Below are 8,038 nucleotides of genomic sequence, written 5' to 3' on the forward strand. Positions count from 1 at the left end.
ATTCTACCTTGGTACTTTACAGAATTCTTTCAATTATAAACAAATTTGAAACAGTAGCTTAGAGCCAGCTTTTATTAAAAAGTTATTTTAAAAATGTTAAGACCATCTACAATACTTTAAAAACAAAGGAAAAAAGAAAAGTAGCTTTAACTTTTTTTTTCATTTTTTTTTTTTTAGGAAATGTTTATTCCACAGAAACTCTTGTGCATGGAGGTTTTGTTCCTCTTTCAAGGAGTATTTTAGTACTCAGCCTTTGGCTAAAAGTGGTTCGATGCAATTCCTTGCCAGACCACGATCATTGCATCATTGCAACAACTTCCCACGATGTTCGGCTTTTTTTCCTGTTTGAGGGAGAATATACTGGTTTTGTAGCCATTTCCTTCCGGATAGCAAAGGAAATTTAAAAGTGTAAGAAAACAATGTGAGCCAGGCCAATAGCACATCAGGAATGGTGAACAGCACTCCAAAAAGAGCAATTTGACCGTGCAGAAACCTCTTGAGCAGCCCAAAACTGTCACCCAATCCCTATATAAACATTAAGTTACTTCACTGTTTGACAGTGTTATCTCTTAATCACTTATTCAGCCCAATTCTTAACATGGAAAAGCTGTTTAAAAATCAGAATCCCACAGTAGTCACTGTAAAGTATTTCTTGGCCTCCAAGCAAACAGTATAGAACTAATTCTAGAAGAATTAAATAAAGTAACATGTAGGCTGTCATTGCTGAGCTCTTCAAGACGAGAATGAGCACACCCACTCAGAGCAAGAACATCTCAAATCTGTAAAGTACCAAAATCGTGATACCAAATTAAAAAACAGACAAGCAATCATACCTACATTTCTTTTAGTCTTACCTGGAAGAGTTCTTCTACATTAAAGCTGTCATTACCTCATCTGAGGTTTTTATTTATACTGTGAACAAAGTGCTACTGTTGTTCTTTTGTAGCCTATTCATTCTTGCCACCGTGCCTGTAAGGCTGCAGTGCACAGCGTTTTGGTTACTGGAATCTTTGGAATAAATCTTCAAAAGAAAAAAGACAATTTCTTTCAAGTTCATTTATCTGAAGAAGCCAAGCCTACCTCTGTATCTTAATTCACCAGTCGGTAAAAAGCTTTTTTATTAAAGAGCTTACCTAATTTTAATAGACATATTTTAATACTTAATTTTGATACCTGATAGTATTTGTTCTAAACTGTAGGTAAGAGTGAGTGGTTTTATTTTGCTTTCAGATAACAAATCTTGGAGGTCCATAGTACGCTGTAGTTACATCTGTCAGCCAACACTAGGCTGCAGAAAAGCACCTTCTATTTCCCAATGACTCCTACAGCAGAGACAACTGAAGCAATTGCCTGTGTGTGGATTTGATACGAGATGGCACTTCTCAACTGAACTGTAGTTTGCAACTGGCATTGAACTGACCTATTTTTTTTAAAACAACAAACTAACAAACATCTCTGTTTCAAAAAGGGGGATGGTTTCCACTCGAGTGGAAACCTGATTTAGTGATGCTTCCCTCTGCAGATGGCTGCCTGCCATTTTACATAGTGCAGCTTCACCATCAATCTAAACTTATTTATTCCAGAAAAGTCCAAACGGTAACTACACCTGTTCTCCCCAAAATCACAGTGATATAGTGATATATGAGTGTCTTTTAATGCCATCTAGCTAACTCCTAAATTAATTCACATTCTTACACCTTTCTGGAAGTCAGCCAAAGAGATTTATGGGTATGCACGGCTCTGCTTCTCATCAATATTGGATAGGGAGATGTCTGTCTGGCACATCGCTGTTTCTGGCTGATCTCAGGGACAGAGATCAACTAAAAGCCTACTACTTACATTAAGACGGAATGAATCTATGAATCTTTCTGAGCACTTTCCCTTGATGACGGTCAGATTTCCAATTTCCAAATATAGTGCATAGACTGGATTAAGTCAGAAATTCTTGCGCCGCAAGTCGGGATCCGCAATCTTCTGCAGCCTGCAGGAGGGTGGGGAGTGCCAGGTTTTAACTGGAACTCCAGCGCACAGCGATGAAGTGCAGATATGACCATCCTACAAGGAAGCAAATTATTGTTGTAGTAAACTAAAGGGTGTCTTTCCTGTGGTTTTGTTGATTTATGGCAGGGAAAAGTCCTGTGAACTTCTAGAATTCATTCATCCTAGGACCAATGTAAGATTAAAGTCTAATAATAACTTTTAACTGTGATCTCAAAAGAATTTGTTATCTTTACTGTAAAAGTATCTCCATTCATATCTTCTTTTGGAGTCCAGGTAAAATATAATTTGTTATGTCCATCTTTCACATCATTACTGTATCTAAATTCCAGAGTAGCTGAGTATTTTGATATATGCGGTTTCCAGACGATAAACTGCACCTGTCCTATTCTAGGTTTTATCTTCTAAACCAGAGTTCAACATCGCCTTCCTTTCCACGTCAGTGAAAACATAAAAGTAGTTCTTTAGCTACACTTAAAACAAAACGTTTATTGTAGTTGCTCAGACACTTCATCAGTTTTGCTGTAATTAAGCCCCTGTCACTTGTTGCTCTGCAACATATAATTCGCATTAAGTCATGACAAATTTAGGTTTCAGCAGCTCCAGGAGGTGTTAATGTGAACACATCAATATTCATGTGTCTTGACAGATCGTGAGGTTTAATAAATTGCTTTCTATAAAACAATTACTGTGGAATCAGGGTGTTCCTGTGACAGCACAAAGGAAGCCTGAAGCTGAGGTACAAAAAAGATCATTTGCTTTTACTACCCCTAAAACTGAATAAATTATTTCTCCAGTAAGTTATGAGGCATTTGTTTTAGGATAAATACATTAACCCCCCCCTTCCCCAAAATATGGAAGACATTTAGGGTTAAAAAAGCTCTTCACTTTCATGTGGTTAAATGCTCAGTTCACATATTGTTAGTGACCCAATTCAGTTAGCATTTCATCCTGGTCACATCAGAAATTTAGCATGATTATGTTTTGGCTTAAAGAGAAATTCAACGCAGGGCTGTATACAACGTTAGGAGAGTTTGGTAAGAAAACACGAGTAGTCACTGAACAGTGGGTGCTGGAATGAGGAATCCTCAGAACTGGGACTAAGTCTGAAGAGCATCACATGTCTGTTTGCATTGTTATAAATAAATAAAAAGATAAATGATGGCTATGTATTCAATTGGAAGGCTACTGTGTGTGTTTAAAGCACTACTGTAATGAATTTTACTTTGGTAAATAGAATGAAAATAAAAACTGTATTAAAAAACCACACCAGACAGTGAACATTAGTACTTGTATACTACTGGTATTAGCATATCGCTAATATAAACAAAAAAAGGCTTTGAATATTTCAATCAAAATAACCTTGAAGAAGATGATCAGCTGTAGCTCTGTACCTAGCTTCTAGTCAAAGCCTGTGGAAGAAACACCTAATGGCCACTTAGGTCTTGTAAAGTTTCGTCGCCTTTCTGCTTATGCTAGGAGGACATTGCACAGTGGTCTTTTTTCCAGAAATTCTACGGAGGAAATAATAATAAAAAAACCTGCAGGAGGAAAGATGACATAATTGTTTTTCTGGTGGTTATTTCTCTTTGCCTTCGTATCTTCTCTGAAAAGGAATTTACTTACCTCTTCCATAACTGTTATTCCTGAAGATGTATTGTGCAAATATTGATATCCCCTGTAGTGGAGCATCTCCCTTATGAGGAGCGGCTGAGGGAGCTGGGGCTCTTTAGTTTGCAGAAGAGGAGACTGAGGGGAGACCTCATTCATGTTTACAAATATTTAAAGGGTGAGTGTCACGAGGATGGAGCCAGGCTCTTCTCGGTGACAAACAATGATAGGACAAGGGGTAACGGACACAAACTGGAACACAGGAGGTTCCACTTCAATTGGAGAAGAAACTTCTTCTCAGTGAGGGTGACAGAGCACTGGCCCAGGCTGCCCAGAGAGGTTGTGGAGTCTCCTTCTCTGCAGACATTCAAAACCCGCCTGGACGCCTTCCTGTGTAACCTCATCTGGGTGTTCCTGCTCCGGCAGGGGGATTGGACTGGATGAGCTTTTGAGGTCCCTTCCAATCCCTAACGGTCTGTGATTCTGTGATTCTGTGATAGTGCGCATGAGTGTTGCATCTAAGTTGAATATTTTGTGATAGTTTGGGAAAACAAAGTGGAGAAAAAAAGTGCCTGGGATCTAAGGGTTATTTAGGACCCATTAAACAATGGTGAGAGCTGCTGTTAGCAAGGGTTTATGACAGTATTCGAGTCAGCCAAGTTTAACCCTTTATGTTGATGCAGAAAGTGGTAACTCGGCTATGATCAGGGTTAGGGCTAGGGGAAAAAATAGAAGAGCTTGGCTTATTACAGGGTCTTTTAAATACTGGTGAGTTAGACAAAGGAATAGAGCTGATTAAGGGATAATTCATCTTGTTTTCATTCACATGTAGGTTAGCTATGGTAAAGGTCAGCCATAACATTCAACAAACAAATTGCTAAAGGTCACAATTTATTTCTGCGGTCCACATCTGTATCACACATAGAGGTCCACAGTCCTACCAGTCTGCATGAATGGATTAGCACTAACATCTGGAAACAACAGAGCTGAAATGATCACAGAATCACAGAATCCCAGAACGTTAGGGATTGGAAGGGACCTCAAAAGCTCATCCAGTCCAATCCCCCTGCCGGAGCAGGAGCACCCAGATGAGGTTACACAGGAAGGCGTCCAGGCGGGTTTTGAATGTCTGCAGAGAAGGAGACTCCACAACCTCTCTGGGCAGCCTGGTCCAGTGCTCTGTCACCCTCACTGAGAAGAAGTTTCTTCTCCAATTTAAGTGGAACCTCCTGTGTTCCAGCTTGTGTCCGTTACCCCTTGTCCTATCATTGTTTGTCATCGAGAAGAGCCTGGCTCCATCCCAAGATAGGACAAAAAAGGATTCTTTTGGTCATGCTTCAAATTGTGACAGCGCAAGCCTTTCTCGTTATCTTCTAGGCATATGTAAATCTCGGGAAGTTTGCATCCTGGGAGCAGTCACAAGGGTCTTGCTGCTCCAAAGATGAAGATATTTAAGAGTGATGCTGCTGTAAACACAGAAGTTCACAGCCAGATGGTGTTGGGGGGGATTTGGCATCTCTCTGCCCATTAAAATAATGTGGTGCTAGTTTGGATGGGAATCTGAGTGCCAGGTTCTTGGTACATCTTGGACCCTGAGCAAGCCTGAAGGGTTTTAGTGACAAGCAGTCTTTGGAACACGGTCACTTTGGCGCACCATGCAACCATGAATTGGAGAATTTTGGCCAAGAAAATAAAGGGAACCCCCTACCCTTATAATAAAGAAAATAGCAGACAGATGGTAAGCAACTCAATGCATGGTGAGATGTCAAAACATGTTGAGCACCATATTGGGACCTGTTTAGGGAACATCACAGAGCTATTTATTCTGTTACGCTTTTGAATGACCTATTAATTTAATACTACAGGATAAGCCCTTGTGTTTTACAATTGCAGGTTTGCTGGTGATCCTTCAAGTTCAGTGAGGTTATCCGCAGGAGCAGCTGCCAAGATCAAGAAGTGATGTATCATTTAACTGTTATGAAGATGAAGAACTAGTGCACTGCGATACAAAATTGATAAAAAGTATCAAAAGGATGAAGGAATCATCACTTTCACTCTGAAGACTTCAGATCACCAATTTAAACAAAATACATGTTCTTCTGAAAAGGTATGTATTTTTTTTTAACGTGACACATCAGGAATGGGTACTATTTTTCTTTCCTCTACTCCCTCCATCTGCCACTTCAGCTTCTTTTCTTAAAGTCTGATAACAGTTCTGGTGCAGCTGTAGTTTTATGCTACAATTTCATTTTGCTGGTAGACATTCTTGTTTAGGTGAGTCTTTTACGCAGCAACAGAAGAGTAAAAGCAGTAAGTGATCTTCTACCACACGGCTGCTTCTAGCAAAAGATGCATTTAAGGTCCTTCTTAAAGGGAACTAATCTAACCTGAGCCCTCACCTAACTTATAAGGAAAACTGTGTATGTCCCAAACAATGCTTTTAATAGCCAGATTCCTTGCTTGCAAACAGATAAATCATTATTTATGAAAATGAAGTTATAAACATGAAAATTGTAGCAACTTAAACTCATACCATAGTTAAACCTGCTGGGCACTTGAGAGGCCGGTTATCCAACCAAAGCAGACTTGTTAGCCAAGCAGCTCAGCTGCCTGGCCAATTTGGGATATTGTGTGGGAGCCCCAGCGCTAGTGTTGATGTTGTAGAAGGGAAAGGGCAGCCTAATGTGGATGAGATGAAACCTTTAATGGTCACACTCCTCATCCAGTCTGTGGATCAGCTGTTCTGCACCATCCTGCAGAGAAGACGGAATCAGCCGCACCTTGTTACTTGAACACAATATGGAAATGAGCTGTCAGAAAGTGAACCCAGCTCTTCTGTTTCTCCCATTTCCTAACTCTAAACTAATATACAGATATGGTAATTTCCCTAATGGCATTAGAAACTGTGTGGATATTTAACAGTAATTTTTGCAATTAAAAGAGAGGGACCGAATGGCATTTGCACAGGAGAAGGTAGGCTGGAGAAAGGGAAAGGCAGAGGAATATAAAGTTGTCCTCTTAATCTGGATGGCAGACAATAAGAATTGCCCAAAATCTAGGAGACAGTATGCCTAGAAACAATAGGGTTCCAAATATCAAGGCAGGATGTATTATTTTACTAAAATGCACTAGCATGAAAATTGAGCAGATTATGAAAATGAAGCTCTTTATTGCACTTCTTTTTAAGAGCTGATCCCTCCTGTGCAATGCAGTTGTGGACGAGACATAGACAATGACAGTGTCCTGAGTAGGATCTAAAAATCAAACTGGCAGTGCAGATGGTGGACAATTAATTAGATATTAAAAACTCTTTCAGGTTCAGTAAGTTGAAGTGAACCCAGATATCGAAGTCTGAGCCAAGAAGTACACCAAAAATGTCAGTTTTCTAGGGGTGGACTGGAAGTAGAAGGAAGCACAGATCTGTGAAATGATTTGTGTAACCGTTTTCACCAAAAGGCTTGTCAAGCATTGGAACAGGCTGCCTGGGGAAGTGGTGGAGTCACCATTCCTGGAGGTATTGAAAAGATGGGTAGGTGTGGTGCTCAGGGACATGGTTTAGGGTGGAGTTGGCAATGCTTGGTTAATGGTTGGACTCACTGATCTTAAAAGGTCTTTTCCAACCTAAGCGATTCTACAATTATCTAACATATTAAATCCATCAGTGCCTTACTTTATCAGCTAGATGCCAAGCCAGTATAAACACAACCAAAATGATTGCTGGACAGCAAAACATCATTTTATGTCACTACACAGCAACATAATTATTTTTAAGGAACCCTATCACCTAGATGTCTGTTACCAGCTTAAATCCTGCCAAAATGCTGTGTAACAATGAGCTGTACTTTGAAATAGATCCTGCTTTGCATAACTGTGATGCTTGCAGATAGCATCAATGCTTCGTGCTGATGTTCTCCACTGACATCACTGCACTGATCCACTGTTCCACAAGGTCATGCTGCATTCCCCTTAGCATTTTGATGGCTGGCACGCAGGCACATTGGAGGGGATGCTGAGCTGGAACATTTTCACCAATGCTTCACTTGAGAGCTAATTACCCTATATATGAATAAAGTGTCCACACGTATCACACACACACAGGAAAAAAAAAAAGGACATAAAGGTCAAATAATCATTTAACAGAAGATTTAAGGCGTCTGAAAACGCTTTTATTTCCCCTCTGGCTGTCCTACCTGGCAGTTAGCTGCTGCCAACTATGACACCTAATCGAGAGTTGAACCAGCTCCAGTCAGAACTATTACGAATGAGTAATTTTCAAGATTTGGCAAAGAATTAGAACAAAAAAAAGGTTATATACAGGGCAAGTGCCGTACACTTTATGGGACAAACCCGCGAGAGCAGAGCAGCACACGGCAGCCCCGGACAGCCGCGACCCGGCCCAGCTCACGCCCGGCTGCGGGGGCCCTGCCTG

The sequence above is a fragment of the Mesitornis unicolor genome, unplaced genomic scaffold (genome assembly GCF_000695765.1).
Source record: "Mesitornis unicolor isolate BGI_N332 unplaced genomic scaffold, ASM69576v1 scaffold9899, whole genome shotgun sequence".
NCBI classification, from domain to species: domain Eukaryota; kingdom Metazoa; phylum Chordata; class Aves; order Mesitornithiformes; family Mesitornithidae; genus Mesitornis; species Mesitornis unicolor.